The sequence below is a fragment of the Aquarana catesbeiana genome, linkage group LG02 (assembly GCF_042186555.1).
Source record: "Aquarana catesbeiana isolate 2022-GZ linkage group LG02, ASM4218655v1, whole genome shotgun sequence".
NCBI lineage: Eukaryota > Metazoa > Chordata > Amphibia > Anura > Ranidae > Aquarana > Aquarana catesbeiana.
Window position 1 is genome coordinate 125,808,137 of NC_133325.1, and position 24,061 is coordinate 125,832,197.

Genomic DNA, 24,061 nt, shown 5'->3' on the forward strand with positions numbered 1-24,061 from the left:
GTGGGCGAATTTTATATAACTTATCGTAATTTGGATGATTCCGGGGAGGGCACTGGGTGTTGTCGCTGAAATGAATGATGTATCAGGACCTGGACATTACGGTAGAATAAATGAGCATGCGGTGGATGGGGTTGGTGGACCAATAGGCATGTCCTGCATTTTTTTTGTAATGCCCCATACACACGGTCGGATTTTCCGATGGAAAATGTCCGATCGGAGCGTGTTGTCGGAAATTCCGACCGTGTGTGGGCTCCATCGGACATTTTCCATCGGATTTTCCGACACACAAAGTTGGAGAGCAGGAGATAAAATTTTCCGACAACAAAATCCGTTGTCAGAAATTCCGATCGTGTGTACACAAATCCGACGGACAAAGTGCCACGCATGCTCAGAATAAATAAAGAGATGAAAGCTATTGGCCACTGCCCCGTTTATAGTCCCGACGTACGTGTTTTACGTCACCGCGTTCAGAATGATCGGATTTTCCAACAACTTTGTGTGACCGTGTGTATGCAAGACAAGTTTGAGCCAACATCCGTCGGAAAAAATCCTAGGATTTTGTTGTCGGAATGTCCGAACAAAGTCCGACCGTGTGTACGCCCTATAAGCCCCATGTTTATGGTGCGCCCCATAAACAATTTAAACTCCTCATAATTCAGATCTCTCCACTCAAACAGACAGGCATATGCTGGGCATATAAATTGGTCTGGTCCACAATGAATTGCAGCAAAGTGTCGGGCAAAAACATATAAAAGCAATCAATCTCTGTGATGTTTTGGGTCCTGGCTTGCACAACTGGCTGTGCTGTGAAAGGGGTTAATAATTAGTGATCCCGAGTCGGAAGGCAGCCATGTTGGGCTGGCAAGACCATCCGGCATGTATGTAGCGGCCCTGGCTCTTGGGGGACGTGACACTCCAGTAGTTGGGGTTTTGAGTTTCCTGTGCTGGTACATGGGTGTGATGTGGCAGTACTGGTACTGGGCCTGGGCATTTGTTTGCGGGGCCTATGGCTGGCGGCAGCTCTGGTACTGGGCATTTGTTCCCCGGGCCTAATGCTGGCAGCAGCGCTGGTACTGGGCCTGGGAATTTGTTCTTGGGGCCTATTGCTGGCGGCAGAGCTGGTACTGGGCCTGGGAATATAATCCTGGTTGCTGGTGGCTGCCTGGTTTCCAAAGCACTGTGCCCTTTTAGGCGGGACCCATTCTTCCTCTGAATCATTTGCTGATCCACTACTGTCAATCGGTTCAAATGTCGAATTTGATTCGGAATCAGAATTGCCATTGGAATCTGACGAGAACTCCCTGTTGCTCTCACCAGTCATGGAGAGGATCTGGAATGCCTCCTCACTGCTGTATACTCTTTTTGACATGATGTTGATGGCTGTGTGACAGGTGGCGGTCACTGATGGGCTGTGCGACGGGTGACAGATCATTGGCAGGTGGCAGTCACTGATGGGCTGTGCGATGGGTGGCAGGTGACGTTCACTGATAGGTGATGATGGTGTGATGGGCGATGGTCACTGATGGGTGACAGGCCACGGACGGTGATGGGTGATGGTCACTGACGGGTGACGGTCACTGACGGGTGATGGTCACTGACGGGTGACGGTCACTGACAGGTGATGGTCACTGACAGGTGACAGTGATGGTCACCGACGGGTGACGGTCACTGATCTGTAACTCACTGCTCTTGACTCTTCTCTCCTCACACTGGAAACGGTGTGTGAGGAGGGAAGAGCCGGTAACAGTTAGTTACTGGTCTGTGTTTACATTTAGTGATTGGCTGTGAATGGATCACAGCCAATCACATTGTAAACAGCTGCCAGCCAATGGCTGTTTACCAGTGTTGGTGACGATCAGTGTTCCCGGGAGCACGCCGCCACCGATGTGCACGCACAGCACGCTCGCGATTGTGCGCATGCGCCGTGTGAAAGGGGGAAGTACCATCTGTGATCGGCCGTGACTTCATCACGGCCAATCATGTGTTAAACAGCCATGCCCAATGACTGATCAGCCCCGTCGGTGATGAGCGGTGTCTCGGTGACACGCCGCCACGGACAGTACAGGGCTACGTGCACACGATCGCGCGTATGCCCTGTTTAAATGGATGGACGTCATATGACGCCCACCCAGAACGAGAGCCGCACCTCCCAGCCGTCATATGACGGTGGGCGGGCGGCAAGCGGTTAAAAAGGATCCAAAAAACTATGTGATAATTAATGGCTTCATGTAATTGCTATCCTTAAAAAACAAGAAAGTTTTTTGGCATGATCAGTTATATTTTCAATATTAATGCCAAAATTTCCCAATTTCTGCCAGGGTATGCAAACTTTTGAGCACAACTGTATATATACATACTGTATATATCTATATCTATATCTATGGATATAGATAAATCTATAAATAAAATTGTCTATAAAAATAAACAAAAGTGACCCCAAACCATCATTACCATTTCTCTGTAAGATAGGATCTGTGCTTTAATTTTTGTAAAGCCCTTCACACTGTAAAATAGAATGGCTGTTTTCTATGTTTCTATAATATAACACTGATAGATTTTACACTTCAGGCATGCAACAAGATTATAGGTTGTCATCATAAACTTGCTGAAAGATGTGTTGCTGAAAAAGAGCACTTAGGCTCTAAATATGAGATCCAGGCTGGAACAGGACATTGAGCTAAATTACATTTTCCGTGAGATATTTTGCTCAGTGGTACTTGTAGTATAATAGAAGCAAAACCCTTGGTTCAGTAGGAAGGAGGGAACCATAACTTGTAGGAAATGTATAATGTACAATATATTGTTTTTTAAATGTATTTTATTTATTTAAATTACGATCAGGACTACTGTACAATAACATATTTAAAATATTTTCTTTATTTCATCAGGTAAACATGTTAAACATTAATAATAAAGGTGATTGTAGTCTAAGCATTTTTTACCTTAAAGTGGTTGTAAAGGCAAAAGTTTTTTTTTTACCTTACTGCATTATATGCAGTAAGGTAACAAAAACCTTCTGTATGCAGTCTCCTCACAGCCTTCCCCTCCTAAATGCATACCTAGGCTCTCTCTCTCCTCATTGGCTCAGATACAGCAGTAGGAGCCATTGGCTCTTGCTGCTGCCAATCAGAGCCAGTGATGAGGGAGCGGTGGGTGGGGCCAAGCCCTACTCTGTGTGTCTGTGTGTCTTATGGAGCAAGGCAGGTAAGTATAACATGTTTGTTATTTTAATAAAATAATAAATGAAGCTTTACAATTACTTTAACCACTTGACTTCTGGAAGATTTACCCCCCTTCATAACCAAGCCATTTTTTGTGATATGGCACTGAGTTACTTTAACTGACAATTGCGAGGCCATGCAACGCTGTAACCAAATAAAATCTATATTTTTTTCCCCACAGATAGAGCTTTCTTTTGGTGGTATTTGATCACCACTGTGTTTTAAACTTTTTGTGATATAAACAAAAAAATACCGACAATTTTGAAAAAAAAAAAAAACAAAAACAATGGTTTTTTACTTTCTGCTATAAAACATATATAAATAAAAAAAATTCTTCATCAATTTAGGCCAATATGTATTCTACTACATATTTCTGGTAAAAAAAAAAATCCCAGTAAGTATATATTGACTGGTTTCGTAGCGTCTACAAACTATGGTATATATGCTGGAATTTGTATTTCTTTATTTTGATATTAGTAATGGTGGTGATCAGCGACTTATAGCAGGTCTGCGATATTGCGGTGGATAGTCAGACATTAACTGACACTTTGTGGGAACCAGTGACACTAAATACAGTGATCAGTCCAAAAATGCACTGGCACTGTACTAATGTAACTGGCTGGGAAGGGGGTTACAAATCTAGAGTGATCAAAGGGTTAACTGCGTGCCTAGCCAGTGCTTTGCAGGGACACAAAATCCATATTTTTTTCCCCCTGTCAGAATGGAGATCTGCCTTTTTTTCATAGGCAAAGTTCCATTCTGTGTCTCTGCCCAATGATCGGTGGGTGCCAGTGGACATCAAGTGCCCGACACCCACAGATCGACTTCTGCTGTGAGTAATCACACGCCCCCTAGGCGTTAGTGCAGAATCACATATATTTACGTGATTCTGCACAGAAGGGCCGCCCTGTAGCAGTAAATCTGCTATAGGACAGTCCTTAACTGGTTACCTGCATTAGGGTAAAAAATGTTTTAGTATGTATATCGCCCCCTCACCCCCCTTTTAGTTACCTGAGCTCGATCTCGATCCAGCGCTGTGCCCATCTGCTGCATCGCTCTCTTCTACCCCCCTCTCTCACAGGCTTTGCTGGGAGCAGTAGGATCCATTAGCATTAGAGGCATTAGAACTTAAAAAAGTAACTCCAGTTTTGTTAAAGGGAACATGCATTTTACCTGAAGTAGACAAAGTATTGGTTCACTTGATAGTAGGCACAACTATGAATTAGTTATTCCAGCTTGCCATTGCAAACAGCTCAAATTTTGGCTGATTCCAGCTAAATTGGATGAAATTCCAGCCACGGTGGCACCTGTCGATACATTTTGAATAAAAGAGCAAAAGAGCTGGGTAGAAAATTGTCAGGGGAACAGAGGCTAAGTCCTATTAGATACAGTCACTGTTCAGGTATTTAAGCAGCTACAGGTGTTGCGTTTGTCTGAATACAATAGCCGGCAGTGTTTAGTGTGTATGGAGGAATCTATTTGCTTCGATTTTTAGATTTTTCCTGCATTCAGCCCATGGACTGAATGAGAGATATTTATGCATCCATGGCTAGCCTAAAGGCTAGCACTCTGCCCTGCTAGCCCATGTCATTATATTCAGACCTGAATAATGGTACCTCAGGTACCTAGCGGGGGAAGTGTTAGATGTTCTACCATATACCAGATTCTTGGAAGCGTTAGCTGTGCATTGGGGATACAGAATTGTTTTCATTAAATATTAACCTCTAATAGTGTCTGCTATCTAGTGAGCCTATGCTTTGTGTAGGCAAAGTAAAGGTTTGCTTTAAAAATACTATGTCTCTACATGGTAAGTTTTTTTATGTGGATTTTGGATACTAAAATTCCATTTCCTATTCTATGTGCAGTTAAAATGTATTTTACTTCTAAATTCAGATTTCAAGGATTCATCCATTCGGCAATTATGGCACTCTACACACAACCCACAGCTAAAGTATTTACATCAGGTATTATTTCTAAAAATGTCTCCCTTACTAACAAAAACAGACAAGGATGTCCACTATCTCCATTCATTTTTTCACTAGGGATAGAACCACTTGCGGTATATATAGGAGCAGCCCATAACATCAAAGGTATAACTATAGGACAATATGAGCATAAATTAGGTTTATTTGCAAACGACATCATACTTACATTGACCAACCCTACCTCTTCCCTGCCAGAAGCTCAAAAATTAACCTCCCTGGCAGTATGATTATTTCAGATTTTAGGTGCTGAAAGCGGTACAATTATTTTGAACAGAAATTTGGCGTTTTATATTGTAGGCCTGTAATTCTTAGGAATAATTCATTTAAATCTGTCCAAACAAGAGTCTAGTAGACATCCAGGGTTTGATAAAGTTTGAAAAACTAAATAAAAAAATATAATATAATAAATAACTCTAAATAATTATAACAAATAATAATATAATAATAATAAAAATTGTTCAATAATGTAATCAAATCAAAAACACTGAAATTTGCTCAGTTGCAGAATTGTCGCTTTCGTTACTTTTAGTGTTTGGTGACGTATTTCCCCTCAAATCATTATCGCTCAATTCTGCGAGTGATTCTAATTTATTATCGCTGTTTTCTAGTTGGTCTAAAGCCGCTTTTGATGTAAAGGGACAGTTTTGGTTGCTATGGACAATCTCCAGTTTCCAGGCAGAAAGAACAGTTTTTATAATATAAAACTGCATGCAGGACACTGGGCAAACAACTAGGGACAAAGGGGATGTGTAATTATTTCATACAGTACTGTAATCTGTAAGATTACAGTATACTGTATCTGTACTGTGTGTTTTACTTTTTGAATTTGCCGCCGAACTCCGTCCCCGTGCGTCGCAACGCTCGCAGGGAACGGAGCTCGGCACTGTGAATCGAGCGAGACACGGCGGCTCACCGATCACAGCGGGGAGACATTGCAGGATCCAGGGGACAAGGTAAGTAAACTCTTCCTGGATCCTGCGATGCGATCCCGAGTCTGGCTCGGGGATATCGCTTTTGGTATTGAAAATCCACCCCGAGCCAGGGGGGTTAATAGAAAAATTTGGCGAAGTGTCGTATTACAAAATTAATCAAAACGAATGTTATGCTCTCCCTATGAACCTTCCTGCAACATTAAATAATATGCTGCGTGAGAAACATGGCTTTAATTGGGATAACTCCTCAATAACCTATTTAGGAATACAACTCTCTTACCCACCAACCAAAATATATGAGGCTAATTACACCCACCTTTTAGATCTAATCTACAAAGACCTAAAAAATATACAAAAAACACAACTTTCCTGGGTAGGAAAAATAGCCCCATTTAAAATGCAAACCCTCCCTAAAATATCATACCATTTTAGATCATTACCAATCCTAATTCCGACAAATTTTTTTACACAATTAAACACAAAACTTAAAAATTATGCCCTCTGGCTTTCACACTGAACAAACAGCGGAGGCTGTTTAGGGGTGGTTTGCAGGCGGTATTTTTAGCGCAATACCGCCTGCAAACCGCCCCAGTGTGAAAGGGGTCTAAATAATAACATATGAGATTTTTCACTCCAGCAGTATATAATGAGTTTGGAAATTGTAGAGAAATGTTAACTAATGCATTACAATTTAATTACACCCATTCGATTTCAGGCAACTAAAATGAGTTTTAGTCGACTAAAATGTACTGGAGATTTTAGTCAACTAAAAAAGGTAGGACATTTTAGTCGACTAAAATGTACTGGAGATTTAGTCGACTAAATACGACTAAAACTAAAACAATTGCAGAAGACTAAAATGGGAATAAAACTAAAATGCCTTTTTAGTCCTAAGACTAAAACTAAATCGAAATTTGCTGCCAAAATTAACACTGGTAACGAACAGACAGGTAACCTTCTGCACATATTATGGAGCTGTAAAAACTTGCAAAGCTTCTGGAACTCAATAGCTTCATTTATAGCAGACCTTACGGGAAACCTAACCAAACTTACTCCAACCACAGCCTTACTCAGCCTAAATTTGGACATATACAGGCAGTCCCTAAGTTACGAACAGGTTAGGGATTGCCTGTTTGTTCTTAAGTCGGATTTGTTCGTAAGTCGAAAGCGCATGCGCAGAACGGCAGAGACATCGTTTTCCAATGTTTCAATATTTCCGATGTTCTGTCAAGTAGCCGCGCATGCACAGACGCCGTTTTTCTATGTTTTCCGATGTGCCCGCCGTCGAAAAGTGGCCGCGCATGCGAAGAACGTCACGCCGCCTCCCGTTCGTAAGTAGGAGTCGTTCGCAAGTCGGAGGTTCGTAACTCGGGGACCTCCTGTACCTTTCAACATTTAGGACAATAGTAATCCATACACTAATAGCGGCAAGGCTCACTATAACCAGCCTCTGGAAATCCAGGGATGCACCTAATATATATAGCCAGACTAAATATTCAAGCTCAGTACGAACTTATGCTTATAAAAACTACTCCACCATCACATTAAAAAAATGGAATACCTGGCTATCCCATCCTAGAGCATCCAACTATTTAAAAGAGTGTAACTTGTAACTTATCCTTAAGTTTGAAGTACCGTTAGGCCATTTATGTGCATATCTTTGATGTAGTCTAGCATCTTGGACCTACCTTTTCAATCTGATTTGCAAGTTTTGTTTTCGTTTTCATTTTTTTAACCCCGAGTGTGGCTCGGGGTTAAAATTCAGGACCATTAGCGGTAACCCCGAGCCACACTCGGGATTACATCGCAGGATCCTGGTGTGCCTTTACTTATCTTGTCTCCGGGATCCTGCGATGTCCCCCGCAGTGTCCGTGGGCTCCGTCCTCCTCCGAAGCCTCTCTGTGCCAGGCTCCATTCCCTGCAAGCGTCGCGTCGCACGGGGGCGGAGCCTGGCAGCAAATAAAAAAAAAAAGTAAAAATCATAACACATACAGTACTGTAATCTTACAGATTACAGTACTGTATGAAATTATTTCACATCCCCTTTGTCCCCAGTGCTTTGGCCCATGCCCTGCATGCAGTTTTATGTGATATATACTGTTCTTTCTGCCTGGAAACTGGAGATTGTCCATAGCAACCAAAAAGTGTCCCCTTACGTCAAAAGTGGCTTTAGACCAGCTAGAAAACAGCGATAGTAAATTAGAACACTTGCAGAATTGAGCGATAGTGAATCGTGGGGAAATTTATTTTATTACTATTTATTTTTATTTTTTTTTTATTTATTTTTATTTATTATATTATAATTTATATTTTTGTGTTTCAAAATGTATCATACCCGGGATATCTACTAGACTCTTGTTTGGACAGATTTAAGTGTGTTATTGTTAAGAATTACAGACCTACAATATAAAACGCCAAATTTCCATGCAAAATAATTGTACTGCTTTCAGCACATAAAATCCGAAATAATCATACCGCCAGGGAGGTTAAAAAAAAAACTATTTTACTTCTACCAAAGGCTATTTTATAAGCAGCACTGTATTTGTTTTTTGTTTTCTATAGGGGGACAACATGGAAGTTTAAAAAGAAATGATGTGTAAACCCTAATTTTGAGAATTTGCTGTGTATGAACAATTTATGCTGTGCTGGGAGGAAGAACCACACTATAAGCCATCAGCATGTCTAACCTAGTGTGTCAAGATTTACATGGCTGACCTAGTAACCCTAAGTAATGCCAGACTTCTAAGAGACAACTATGTAACTTGCATTGATATGTAAGCACTGTATTTGATGCATCTGTACAGAATAACACAATCAAATGTCAATGGCAGAAATTCTACCCAACACTATGAAAAAAAGACAATCTACATTACAACAAAACAGCGACAGGGCCCATAGAGGAACTAGGCCACCGTGTAACTGTTAATCCTCATTTACTAGCTGTGTCCTTGACTTCCACTGTAAATCCAAGACTTAAAGCTGACCTCTCCCCTACTACACTAAACATCCCATGTGCATTGAACTCTGCAGTAACCTCCCAAAACATCAGAAAATCATTTTGCAAATCAAACAAACAATTGGATTCCACTTCCTGGTTGATTGAGTTGATTGAGGCAGTATCTGTGGCCCCCCTTATTGTTAAAGGGAGCTTCAAGATTCCAATAAGCCCCCTCCCAAAGACCCACAAAGGCACATATAAATACATAAAGCTTTTGTTAATTGCAGTTTCAAAAGCATTATATTAGTGCCTTTGACTATCAAGGACTGGAGTGATGGTCAGCTTTACCTGGATAAAATGATACAGGAAATGTTGGATTTGGAGTGGCCAGTTGAACAATATCAGTTTAATAATATAGCATTACATTTACTATGTTGCCTTTAAGGCTGGGTTCACACTAGTGCGAATTGGATGTGGATTTCTCCGCATCCAATTTGCATGACAGGAGATTGTGACCAGCTCTCTATGGAGCCGGTTCACATATCTCTGGGGTGGCTGAAGAGTAGATTGCACAGAGGTCCTGTGCGTCTTTTGTTCTGTTTCAGGGCCGAATCCAGGCAAAAATTTGTCCCTGATTCGTCCATGAAATGGAGAACAGGGACGCACCAGACCCTTGCTGTGAGCCCCATGCGGTTTAGATGTAATCCCAGCCTTAAAGCAAAATTAAACTCTCTCAATCAACATCAACTGTTTTAATCCCTATGCTACACGCCTTAATAAATTGATAGGAAGGTATTTAGTTGTTTTATAGGCTATGTTCACCTTTTGGAACATGTTACATGTTCCACCTATATTTAGGGTGGAACATGCAGCCTCTCCCCCTGATCACCCCATCAGTGTGAAAGTGGGAAGGAGGTCTTCTCTCGCAACCATTGTCACAATTCAACAACAGTGCAGTCGTATGGGGCTCCACCCACACAGCCGCGTCATTCATTCACAGTTTCCTGTGGAATGAATAGAATCCAAGTACCGTCAGCCACTGCGGCTTTTTTTTTGTTACAATATTCACCTTCAATCCAGAGATTTCCCATGCTGTACTTTTTTTTTTTTTGCTTCTAGGTGTTCTCAGTAAGATGGGCAGCATTGTTCAACCATTAATTTGGACCATTTATATCTACTTATAGTTTAGCTTTAAAGCCCAACTCCAGGAATTAGACAAAATCTACCTCTGTTGTAGGCCCCTCCGCACTGCAAAGATTAACTACTCATTCAGTTTAGGGGTGCAAGAATAATTAGTAATACCTATCTTATTCCTCTCTCTAGCATTGTCTCTTCAGCTGTGCAAAAGGTCCCACAAAGCGTTCTCTCTAAGGTGCTCCAAGTCTCGCACTCCTACCTCCTCAATATACAATGCAGAGTGAATAGCCCTGCAATGTATGTAATTATGTCAAAAGGACCGCCTGCAGCCCAGAGCACCAGAGAGAAGGGGAAAAAGTAGGAGCTGACTGGAATGACATGTAGGGTAAGTAAATACAGCCCTTTCAGCTACCCCTACACCTAACGAGAATTTAACCCTTGCAGTGGGGTGGGGCCCACTGCAAGGGTAGATTTTGTCTGCAGTTGAATTTCAGGGGCCTGCTTTTCAGGCAGACCTGATTGGAAGCTCCATACAGCTCTATGGACAAGCAGATGTAAACGGACTAATGTCCATGTACACCCATCTACCTCCAAATCCAGTCTGTTTTTTCGGGACTAAACATGACAAGCTGAATGGTACAGATGTAAGAAAAAAAAAAAAACAAGAAATCTGTACCGTGGCTCCGATTCAGCAGGAGATCTGCTCAAGGATGCCTTGATAATCGGAGCACAGTGGCTCTGAGTAAATGAGCCCTATGGTTCGCTCATAAAGAAATTATAGTGTGTTTCCTAACTACTTTGAATCACTAAGCAAGGCAATGCAGGCAAGGACTTCTTTCTTTGGCTTTTCTAACATGCATGCTTGTTTGAGGTCAATGACAAACTTGAAACCAGAGAGCCTAACAGCCAACCAATAAGTATGTTCAGAAAGTAATCATCAATAACTGTTTATATACTATATGTCTCTTAGGAAAGGTTTACAAGAGTAAAAGGGCTGCGCCTGGCCTACAGAATACCTGACTGACATGCATAATATAGAACACATGCATGCATCCTACGAGCCAGTGCCGGGGGTTGCCTACCCCTGTCCTACAACATCTACAAACTCATCTACAAACTCTCTGCTGTTATTTTACAAATACAGTTAAGAAAGTTAAAGGACTTTGTTGTGCTTTGATAGGAAGGCGAGTTAAGCTATCTGGCCTTATTTATTTCCTCGCATATGACACTGGGGTTGCAGAATATGATTGCTTAATTCTGAATACAGCTACATCCCCAGTTATAAGTGGGTGTGCACACTTATAGAACCACATTATTTTAGTTTTTTATTTTTACCCCGCCCCCCAAAAGATTTCACTTTGTTTTTCAATTGAGTTTTACAGTTTATAGGTCACATAAAGGGGGGGGGGGGATTCTGAAATGATTCGTCTTTGTCTCATTTTTTTCATCACAGAAACCTGACATTTTAACAGGGGTGTGTAGACTTTTTTATATCCACTATATATATATATATTAAAGAGTACCTACACTTTTGTTGTTGAAAAAACATTCCCTCGTGAGTGATCAATGTACATTGCAAGGATTTTAACAATGCCATATTTGTTCCAGGGGATGCCTAAAATGTGACTTGTATCACAAGTGCAAACTTCTGGGAAAATCAGTGAGCCAATCACACATGCAGGAAATGGCATTTCTGGAGGCATTTTTACACCAACTCTGTACAGAACGCCACCAGGGTGCCATATTTCACTGAATTGTACAAAAAATTATAGCGCTGCAGATTGAAAAGGTAAAGTATTTTTTAACAACTCTAACTGGTTGCCAACCAGCTGCCGCAGTTTTACTGCGGCAGAATGGTACAGCTGGGCGAAACGACGTTACCTTACGTCACTTCCCCTTTTGGCCACTAGGGGCGCGCCCACAGTGTGGGCCCGGAGCCGATGCGAGTGTCCGGTGGGCCGGATGACTGCCGGGTACCCGCGATCGCTCGTGACAGAGCGAGAACCCGGGATTTGTGTTCTCTCAGGGGAGAGGAGACAGATCATGTGTTCATACTATGTATGAACACCGATCTCTCTCTTCTCCTAGACAGTCCTATCCCCCCTACAGTTAGAACACAGTGAGGTAAACCCTTTGATCGCCCCCTAGTGTTAAACCCTTCTCTGCCAGTGACATTTATATAGTAATCAGTGCATATTTCTAGCATTGGTTGCTGTATAATTGTCAATGGTCCCAAAAATGTGTCAAAAGTGTCCAATTTGTCCGCCACAATATTGCAGTCTTGATAAAAATCGCAGATCACTGCCATTACTAGTAGAAAAAAATAATAATCATAAAAATGCCATAAATCTATCCCCTATTTTGTAGACGCTATAACATTTGCGCAAAACAATCAATATACACTTATATACGCAATTTTTTTACCAAAAATATGTAGAAGAATGCATATCGGCCTAAGCTGAGGAAAAATTGCTTTTTTGAAAAGAAAATGTGGGAAATTTATTATAGCAAAAAGTAAAAGGGGTTATTTCCGAAAGGCAAATCCACTTTGCAATACAAAGTGCACTTGAAATTGCACTGAAAGTGCACTTGGAAGTGCAGTCATTATAAATCTGAGGGGTAGATCTGAAATGAGGGGAAGCTCTGCTGATTTTATTATCCAATCATGTGCAAGCTAAAATGCTGGTTTTTATTTTCCTTGCATGTTCCCCTCAGATCTACAGCGACTGCACTTCCAAGTGCACTTTCAGTGCAATTCTAAGTGCACTTTGCACTTGTAGTTTGCATTTGTAGTGCAAAGTGGATTTGCCTTTAGTAAATAACCCCCAATGTGTTTTTTTTCAAAATGGTCGCTATTCTTTTTTTTATAGCGCAAAAAATAAAAACAGCAGAGGTGATCAAATACCACCAAAAGAAAGCTCTATTTGTGGGAAAAAAAGGACGTCAATTTTGTTTGGATACAGTGTCGCACGTCCGCGCAATTGTCAGTTAAAGTGACGCAGTGCCATATCGCATAAATGGCCAGGTCATTGAGCAGCCAAATCTTCCGGGGCTGAAGTGGTTAAATTACAATAGGAGTTGTGTTGCAATTATATTTGTTTTAATATTTTTTTTTAATTCGCTATATATTTCTTATGAAAGTGGAGTTACTTTTTAAGTCTGTAAATATCCATGTACAGTAAAAAAAAACAAAAACGAATTGTTCCTTGCAAGAAATAGATGTCCCATGTTTTTTCTCATTCCTATATAAATAGAGGATTTTGGGTATATCCATTCTTTTCATACCAATACAATTATTTTCTGGCAAATAAATGTGCCAGTTTCACAGTTTTATCCCTTTGTAGTCCTACTCTAAAAATTGCAAGTATTAGGAGTACAAACAGTGGGACATACATAAGCATGAACTGAACTGGGAACAAACTGACCACGTATTCACTATACAGTGAGAAACTGACTCCATATTTACTATAGTGTTTGATATGTATAAAGCCCATACCTAGTCCTGCCAAAATTACACAGCTCAGTAAATATCAACAAATGACCGTATAAACAGCCACCTATTGCCATTCAGTGGAGGGTTAACATATTTAACACAATTCTACATGATGTACAGTATACAGTACACCCTCTAGTATACAGTATAGAAACAAATGTGGAACCTACTAGACTGACCCAGTAACACAGACACTATATCACTTTTCACTGCAGCTGCCTTTAACCAGCCTAAAGAGCTAGAAATTATGTATTATGCATGCAAAGTAATTGCAGACAATATAAACAAAACTAACCTTTGGCTTCTTGTGCACTGCGTCCTGACAATTTTATAGAAAAAAAACTTTTCTAAAGTTTATTGCAGCCTGAGCTTGTGTCTCAGAGTTCTCCACCGCCTACACCTCGGGAGTGGAAGATATTTTAAGACCGGCCAAATATCAGAGGCAAAACGCATTCACATGCTTGGCTGTATTGTACATTCCAGCCACTGAAAAGACATACACTGCTAATTTTAATTTCTCTTTTTATTGTTGGCAACCTAATATAAATCTAAAACCTAGAAAAAAAAAAAAACCACAAACTGAAGACAGGCATTACATATTCAAATTCAGGGCTGAATTAAAGAAGGATCAGAAGTAAGGGTTGTTTTTTTTCACTGTATAAATCCACATCAAGGATATATTGTACAATGTTTAATTTCTGAGTTGCTTAATAAAAGGAATTATAGAAACTCATGAAAAATGGTCCCCTGTAGCCTCTCCTCCCCCATGCTCCAGCTGTCTAAGGTGGTGACATCATCAAGACTAGAAAATATCCCTCCCTAGGTAACACATTTAACCCTATGATCGCTCCCTAGTGTTAACCCCTTCCCTGCCAGTGACATTTATACAGTAATCAGTGCATATTTATAGCACTGGTCGCTGTATAATTGTCAGTGGTCCCAAAAATGTGTCAAAAGTGTCCCATTTGTCCGTCGCATTATCGCAGTCCCAATAAAAATCGCAGATCACCGTCATTACTAGTAAAAAAAAAAAGCCATAAATCTATCCCCTATTTTGTAGGCGCTATAACTTTTGCGCAAACCAATCAATATACGCTCATTGCGATTTTTTTACCAAAAATATGTAGAAGAATACATATCGGCCTAAACTGAGGAAGAATTTTTTTTTTTTAAATTGGGATATTTATTATAGCAAAAAGTAAAAAATATTGTGCTTTTTTCAAAATTGTCGCTCTTTTTTTGTTTATAGCGCAAAAAATAAAGTCTGCAGAGGTGATCAAATACCACCAGAAGAAAGCTCTATTTGTGGGGGGAAAAATGATGAAAATTTCATGGGTACAGTGTTGCATGACCGCGCAATTGCCATTCAAAATTTTACAGCGCTGAAAGCTGAAAATTGGTCTGGGCAGGAAGGGGGTGAAAATGCTCTGTATTGAAGTGGTTAAACATCAACGGATTTCAGTTGTGACCCACCAGGCCGGCCCACCATGGACAATGTGCCTGGCTTCTGAGTTCATCTCCCCATCCCTGCACTCAGTGCACTGATGGGCACTGACAGGCAGCACTGATGGGCACTGATTGGCAGCACTGATAGGTGCCACTGATTGGCACTGATAGGCACCACTGATTGGTAGCACTGATGGCCACTGATTGGCAGCACTGATGGCCACTGAGTTGCAGCACTGATGGGTATGATAGACGCTGCTTGGTGGCACTGATGGGCAGCACTGATAGATGACACTAATTGGCAGCACTAATGGCACTGATAGGCAGCACTGATTGGCAGCATTTAGCGGCACTGATGTGCACTAATTGGCAGCACTGATAGGCAGCAGTGATAGGCATCACTGATGGACACTGATTGGCATTGATAGGCGGAACTGATAGGCAGCGCTGATGGCTACTATTAGGCAGCACTGATGGGCACTGATTGGAAGCACTGATGGGCACTAGTAGGTGGCATTGGTTGGCACTGATAGGCGGCACTTATTGGAACTGATAGGGAGCATTGATTGGCACTTACCAGTGGCACTGATTGGCACTGGCAGGTGGCACTGATTGGCACTGGCAGGTGGCATTAATTGGAAGCACTGATTAGCACTGACAGGTGGCACTGATTGGAGGTATTGATTAGCACTGACAGGTGGCACTGATTGGAAGCACAGAGTGGCACTGACAGGTGACACTGACTGGGGGGAGAGGGGGAGTTTCACATTGAGTAGATCATGAGGCTTGTAAGAGCCACTCAGAATGTGAAACTGTCATGTAAAGTAACTGCATGCAGGGATTAAGAGGAGCTGTCACAACTCTGCGGTGATGTTGGGGATGGGCGGGACCGAACAGCTATCTAAACACCAGCCAATGATTGGTTTGCTTAAGAAAGGGTGCGGAGCCACATACACGTAGTGGCCCGCCCAGACCCCATCCCATTGGCTGGTGTTTGATAATCATTTGGTCCTGCCCGTCCCCAACATGGTTGCTGAATTTTGACAGCGACTCTCTCTCCCTACATGCAGTTACATTACATGACAGTTTCACACTCTGAGCGGATCTTACAAGCCTCACGATCTGCTCAATGTGATACTGTCTCACAGGCAGAGGGAGCTACTCACTGCTTGGAGGCAGCATTTCACAGCAGCCCAGGCAGATCTCAGGACACTAACACACACAGGGTGATTAGGGTGTGCTCAGGCACATGCCTATGAGCTTAGCACATTTATAGAGTGAGATTTTTGTCCATTCTTCTTTGGAAAATAGCAAAAGCTCTGTCATATTGGATGGAGAGCGTCTAAACAGAAATTATCAAGTCTTACCACAGATTCTCAATTGGATTTAGGTCTGGACTTTGACTGGATCATTTCAACACTTGAATATGCTTTGATCTAATTCCATTGTAGCTCTGACTGTATGTTCAGGGTTGTTGTCCTGCTGCAAGGTGAACCTCTGCCTCAGTCTCAAGTCTTTTGCAGACTCTAAAGGCCCGTACACACGATACAAAAAGCGGAAGTAAAATTTCGTCCGACGAACGATCTGCCGATTTTCGGATCATTAGTATGGTGCTTTCAACAGCCGATTCCGTTTTTTCGTCAGACTGGATGTGCAGACTATTAAATTTTTGTCGTACGTGAACTCAACGTCTGATTTTCGTTTAATTAGTACGGTTTTCGTACAAAAAAAAACTATTCAACTCATTATGTCACTTCTGAAGTTGTATTCTGTCGTACCAAAATTTTCGTACGGTGAGTAACCTCTTCACTATTCGACATAAGACTAGCATGCAACAAAAAAACAGAAAAACGGTTGTCCAAAAATCTGATCGTGTGTACAAGGCTTTACAGGTTTAAGGTTGCCCTGTATTTGGCTCCATCCATCTTCCCATCAACTCTGACCAGCTTCCCTGTCCCTGCTGAAGAAAAGTATCCTCACAACATGATGCTGCCACCACCATGTTTCATTCACTTTTGCGTCTCATCTGACCAGGGCACCTTCTTCTACACGTTTGCTGTGTTGGGGGACACATGGCCCTCACACGGCTTCTTGCACACTGCAAATGGGACTTCTTATGGCTTTCTTTCAACAATGGCTTTCTTCTTGCCACTCTTCCATAAAAGCCAGATTTGTGGAGTGCATGACTAATAGCTGTCCTCCCACCTGAGCTGTGGATCTCTGCATCTCCTCTAGAGTTACCATGGGTCTCTTGCCTGATTCTCTGATTAATACTCTGCTCGTCAGTCTAGGTCAGTGGTTCTCAACCTTTCTGGTGCCGTGACACACAGTACTAATATGTTTTTATTAATTTGTCTCTGACTTACCAGTTACTCAGGTGTTTCATCAGAATCAGCAACCCGTCTAATGTGAAAAGGTAAGTGACGTTCAATCGCTGCCATCTAGGTACACTCATCCACACTAAGGCTACAGTTAGAAGTCGGCAAGCGGACATCTTTTTACACCCACCGAAGTCTTGCATTTTACACTTATTTTTACCAGTAAACTGAGCTTATATACTATATAAGCCTTATATAGTATATAAGCTCAGTTTACTGGTAAAAATAAGTGTAAAATGCAAGACTTCGGTGGGTGTAAAAAGATGTCCGCTTGCCGACATCTAACTGTAGCCTTACTGCAGACGAGTGTACCAAGATGGTGGCGATGGAACGTCACTTCCGCGTGGTCTCTCCTCTCCCGAAAGTGACGTTTCGCTGGTTGAGATGGACCCAACATTACTATGTGTACGGAGTCGGGCCTGTCCGGATTGGAACAGCGTTTGCTACCCCCTGGCAAATCAGCAATCGACCCCCTGACCTGCCTGGTGTGTTCCTTGGTCTTCAAGATTCTGTTTGTTCACTAAGGTTCTAAAAAACCTCTGAGGGCTTCACAGAACAGCTGTATGTATACTGAGATTAAATTACACACAGGTGGACTCTATTTACTAATTAGGTGACTTCTGAAGGCAATTAGTTCCATTCGATTTTAGTTAGGGGTATCAGAGTAAAAAGGGGCTGAATACAAATTCACGCCATACTTTTCAGATATTCGTTTGTAAAAAATTTTGAAAACCATTTATAATTTCCCTTCCACTTCACAATTATGCACCACTTTGTTTTGGTTTATCAGATATAATCCCAATAAAATAGATTTACGTTTTTGGTTGTAACATGACAAAATGTGGAAAATTTGAAGGGGTATGAATGCTTTTTCAAGGCACTGTATACCTTACTGCAAGGTTTGAGTTTAGGACCACATTAAACTCAGGCAGTTCTGATATGATCATATCCAGTTTTTGTAGAATGGGATGTGGGCTAGCCTGCCCAATATTATTTCCTGCAACTGGCTCTTGGTTGTTTAGTGATGTGTGGCCTCCTATCTAATAGGAAGGTAGAAAGTTGCAAACAAGCCCTTGACTTTCTCTTCAAAGTTGGAATTAGTGTAGTATGACTTTAAAGAAGAGTCCCTTAGGCTTGAAGAAATTTTATTTTGTCACCAGGACTTAAAAAGAAGAAGTAAAATCTGCCTGTCCCCAAACAAAAAAAAAAAATAAAAAACACACAGGCAAAGCGGTTTTGACTAGGGATTAGCTTGGGTTCAGTCCACATCTGGAAGTTAGCTGTCATTGCTGAGTCAATGAGCTGCAGGCAGGAGATTCCTCACACTGCAGCTGCAAGGGGGCGTGGTTACTTGTTACATCATTTACCTAATATGTCAGCATGGCCATATTAGGTCACCCTATCCCTTGGTATATGTGCAGCTGCGGTGTGAGGGATCTTTCAGTGTGACTCTCCAGAAAGAGGAAGATGTCTGGTCCGTATTAGCCATCTTAGTCATCTACGATCATGGCAACAAGAATAATAGGTGGTTGAAAAGTATACAATTGTCTTCACATTTTGATTGTGGTAGCGCCCACATTTTCATACTATACATACTCCGCACTTATAGCTTGGGTCTAACAGAAGTGTGGCTGAGTGTGTGTGGGTGGGAATGAATACAAATTTGAAAACTAAGAAACAAAATGTTAGAAGAGTGAGTACAAAGAGAACTGAACATGGCGCTAGAAAATTACAGTCATAAACACACTGATAAAACATTAAAGGAAAACTATTACGTATTTTCAATGAGTGTTTATTTTGAGATGTTGTATAGGTTAGAAAATTGTGACTTTTTACGTTTTCCTTTGTTTACTTACTACTAGGGATGAGCAGAATGATTTTCGGCAAAATTAATTTTGCCGCCTAAAAAATGTACCCAAATGGAAGCATTCAATCTCACTCATGCAGCTGCTTAAAGGAGATTTGCTTAAAAAACAACAGCTTTGTTGTATTATTTAGATCAGGGTTTCTCCACCTGTGGTAAGTATACCCCTGAGGGTACATGCACCAAGGACAGGGGGTACGCCCAGTGCTGTGTCTCCAGAGTCCCGCACAAATACAGTCCCCGGTTGCTTGCTGTAACGCGGCACTGTGGTACCAACGGGGGAAGCGGTCCTCCCTGTGTGCGTGCGGGGGGGGGTGTCAGGCCGGTGGCAGCTGCCTGGGATCCTGTCAATGTAGTGGAGTCCATCGTGCTGCCCGCAAGATGTTTCTCCGGCCAGTTAGTAGGCCGCCCCATGTCCTCCCATCACCCGCCTCCTCTACCTTTCCAGCACACCTCGGATCTCCTGCCATGTGGGAAGAGCCCATCCGGATGGTCCCCACTGTGGCTCCCTGATCTCCTCTCCACTCTGCAATCCTGCACATAGCCAGCAGGATTGCAGACAGGAAAAAAAGGTGAGTCTTGCTTGTCACTTTCCCATCTCTGTGTCTTCTCAGGAACTACACATCCCAGCATGCCCACCTATCAGTGCAGCCTCATCAGTGCCTCCTATCAGTGAAGCCTCATCACTGCAGCCATCAGTGCCGCCTCATCAGTGCCCCCTATCAGTGCAGCCACATCAGTGCCCCCTATCAGTGCAGTTTCATCTGTGCCTTTCTCGAGACTGGGGTACCTAGGAATTTTTTTTTAGACCTGCAGGGGTACTTCACCATAAAAGTTTGAGAAACACTGATTTAGATGATGTAGGATTTTAAATTGTATTTCAAGTGGAACTAATTCTAAACCTTTTCCCAGCCACATTCTAAGCCTAATCTAGCCCTAAAAAGATAAGATCGCTATACTTACTAATTTTGCAGCCGCTCCAGTCCAGTCCCAGGCTGAGCTGTCAGCAGTGGCTTCAGTGTGTAGGAGAGGCAGCTGACAACTGACACACAGGGCTGTCTTAATGAGTGGGCACACCTGGTCCTTGAGCCCACACTGCCCCAAAATTGGGGGTCCCATGATGGTACTGAGAGTGATAGATACACAGGGGAGGCAGGCTGGCAGGGGTGCGCCGTGCTGTGCTGAACGATACCTATTATTTTACAGCCAGCAGGGAGGGGCAGGGCCAGAGCGCCAGTGATGCTCTGACCCCCCCCTATTCAGCTTGAATGATCGCGACTCGAAGGCTGCGGGGTAGGAGCTGGAGTGGGAGCTGCTAAATCAGCAGCACTGAGAGCCCACCTGCGGAAGTAGCATTGTGGATGGTTTCATGGTGAGCTCAGCTGTCCAGCACTGTTTGCACCGAAGGGCTTGGAATGCCCAGAGGAATGCTCCCTCCTCCACCCCCTCCTTCTGCCTGCTTGATTGGTATAGGTGAGTCCAGTGCTGGAGGTGGGCACATAGCCTAAAGTTTACATGCACTGTATCTCCTCTGGAAAAGGGGGTACTACATGGATTGAATAATGGTGCTGGGGGATATCAAGGGTGCATGGGGGATGTAATGAGCCCCTGCTTGCTTGGTTCCACTCTCCTGACACTCCTCTGCTGCTATTGGATAAGATTGCAGATCGCAACGTCTGATAGTTCTGGGATGCGAACTACAGGTATGTGCCATTTAAATCCAGTTGTTATAGTTCTAAACAAACACCAGGCAGGCTGTATGTAAGTTCAAACAGGAATCTTACCTTTATTGGATGCACACAACACACTTTTATACATAGCAGTTTGAAATCCCACCCAAACAACCTCTTTCCTATTGGTCAATTGTAAAGTACACTCTAGTCTTCACTTAGGTCCTCTTGGCCATGCAAATGAGGACATGAAACAGGGTCAGCAGGGATTAATCCAATAGCTTGAAAAGGAGGGCTGATATGTGTAATGACACAGAGAAGTCCCAGGAGATAATTAAAGTACATAAACAAATGGTCAAACACAGAACAATGCCTTCCTTCCAGACCATGGAGCCGTCTGGAGGGGGTTAGCTTTAAGACAGGGCGGAGGACCCACCACTGTGTAATAGAATCAAGGAGAAATACTTCAGTATTCCAAGGATCATGCCAGGGGAAAACAATGATGAGGGGGGATCTTGGGATATATAGGGGGTAGCAATGCTTGGGGTGTAGAGGGATCAGAGTGCTGTGGGAATATCTAGGGTGTAGAGGGGTCAGAGTGCTGGGGGGATATCTGGGATGTAGAGAGATCAGAGTGCTGGGGGGATATCTGGGATGTAGATGGATCAGAGTGCTGGTGGAATATCTTGGATGTAGAGGGGTCAGAGTTCTGGGGGGGATATCTGAGATGTAGAAGGGTCAGAGTTCTGGGGGATATTTAGGGTGCAGAGGGGTCAGGGTGCTGGGGGGATATCTGGGGTGTAGAGGGGTCAGAGTGCTGGTGGGATATCTGGGATGTAGAGGGGTAAGAGTGCTGGGGGGATATCTGGGGTGTAGAGGGGTCAGAGTGCTGGGGGGATATCTAGGGTGTAGAGCGGTCAGAGTGCTGGGGGGTTGGGATATCTGGGGTATAGAGAGGTCAGAGTCCTGGGGGGATATTTGGAGTGTAGAGGGGTCTGAGTGCTGGGGGGATATCTAGAGTGTAGAGGGGTCAGAGTGCTGGGGGGGGATATCTGGGGTATAGAGGAGTCAGAGTGCTGGGGGAGGCATCAATCTAGCAGATATATTAAATGCACAGGACAGCTTTGTTACTTTATGTATGTAGTTTTTCCACTGTTTCTTTGCTGTACAGAATTATTGTACATGTAGTTAATGCGGAGCTCCACCCAAAAGGGGAAGCTCCGCTTGTCTGCCTCCTACCTACTTTTGATGTCTGTTTACCTGCACGGTCTCCATTGTAGGGGCCCCAGAGCATTATTTTGCCCAGGGGCCCATGATGCTATTAAGACGGCCTTGCTGACACAGAGAAGGAGCTGCTGGAGACTGGACAGGTACAGCTTAAGAATAGGTAAGTATAGCGATTTTTTTCTTTACAGGGCTAGGTAGATTAGGCTTAGAATGTGGCTGAGAGTAGGCTTAGTGCTAGTTAGGTTTTGCCTTTACATCCACTTTAAGGTAGTTTAGTTTACTTGGTGTTCTATTTGTGTTTTTTTTCCTTTTTTGTGTATTAGATTGCAATTTCTTCACTGCTCATTTTGATAGCCTTTATTCTTTGGCTATTTTCATATGGAGCAGGTCCCCTAATGAATTGGAGCCAAATGGGACGGACGTAAATTTTTTTACATCCATGCTCAATTCAGTTTGTGGCCAAAGGACCTGGGCAGACCTGTAATAGCGCTATGGGCTCCGCTGTCTGTTTGCTTCACACTATTTCTGATCAGTCACATTTAGGTTTTCCATTTTTATGGATCTGGATGGACCTGGAAGTAGGCAGGTATAAACAGACACAAGTCTGTTTACATGCGCCTGTCCATAGATCTACATAGAGTTTGCGTTCAGGTCTGCCTAAAAAACTGACAGGCGGACCTGATTGGAGTGCACATGGATTGAAAACTGGCTACAAGGGTGAGTTCAGAGGGTATTGGTAAATGGGGAGTACTCGGAATGGTCAGGGGTGGAAAGTGGGGTCCCCCAGGGTTCTGTGCTGGGACCAATCCTATTTAGTCTGTTCATAAACGACCTGAAGGATGGGGTAAACAGTTCAATCTCTGTATTTGCAGAAGATACTAAGCTAAGTAGGGCAATAATTTCTCTGCAAGATCTGGAAACCTTGCAAGAAGACCTCAACAAATTAATGGGGTGGGCAACTACATGGCAAATGAGGTTTAATGTGGAAAAATGTAAAATAATGCATTTGGGTGGCAAAAATATGAATGCAATCTACTCATGGGGGGAGAACCTCTGAGGGAATCAAGGATAGAAAAGGACCTGGGGGTCCTAGTAGATGATAGGCTCATGCAATGCCAAGCTGCTGCTAACAAAGCAAACAGAATATTGGCATGAATTAAAAAGGGGATTAACTCAAGAGATAAAGCAATAATTCTCCCACTCTACAAGGCTCTGGTCCGGCCTCACCTGGAGTATGCTGTCGAGTTCTGGGCACCAGTCCTCAGGAAGGATGTACTGGAAATGGGGCGAGTACAGAGAAGGGCAACAAAGCTAATAAAGGGACTGGAGGATATTAGTTATGAAGAAAGGTTACGAGCACTGAACTTATTCTCTCTGGAGACGGGACACTTGAGAGGGGATATGATTTTAATTTACAAATACTATACTGGTGACCCCACAATAGGGATAAAACTTTTGTGTGGGAGTTTAACAAGACACGTGGCCACTCATTAAGATTAGAAGAAAAGAGGCCCAAAGCGGAGTTCCACCGAAAAGTGGAACTTCCGCTCATTTGTCTCCTTTCCTCCTCCGGTGACACAATTGGCACCTTTCGGGGATGGGGGGGTGGACAGGATACCTGTCTTTGACAGGTATCCTGTTCAACTTCCCAGAGCCCGGGCTGCGGCCCGTGACATCACCGTGTAGCTCCCTCCTCCTCCTCTCCTTGTCGCCGGGCCTCGTGCATGCACAGTAGGGTTCCCGGCGTGAAGCCGTAAGGCTACACTGCCA

General features: G+C 42.9%; 1 protein-coding gene across 4 annotated transcripts in view; it reads right to left on the reverse strand.

Moving 5' to 3' along the window:
* SGCG (sarcoglycan gamma) overlaps positions 1-24,061 on the reverse strand; it is a 678,395-nt gene that overhangs the window by 431,229 nt on the left and 223,105 nt on the right. The window contains exon 1 of one of the 4 annotated variants that reach the window (XM_073613441.1): positions 14,002-14,156. The exons of 2 other annotated variants lie outside the window; for them this stretch is intronic. The gene's annotated coding sequence lies outside the window, so the exon portion shown is untranslated. Of the gene's footprint in view, positions 1-14,001; positions 14,157-24,061 lie in introns of those variants that run through there. One more of the 4 variants, XM_073613442.1, reaches the window with a different exon arrangement.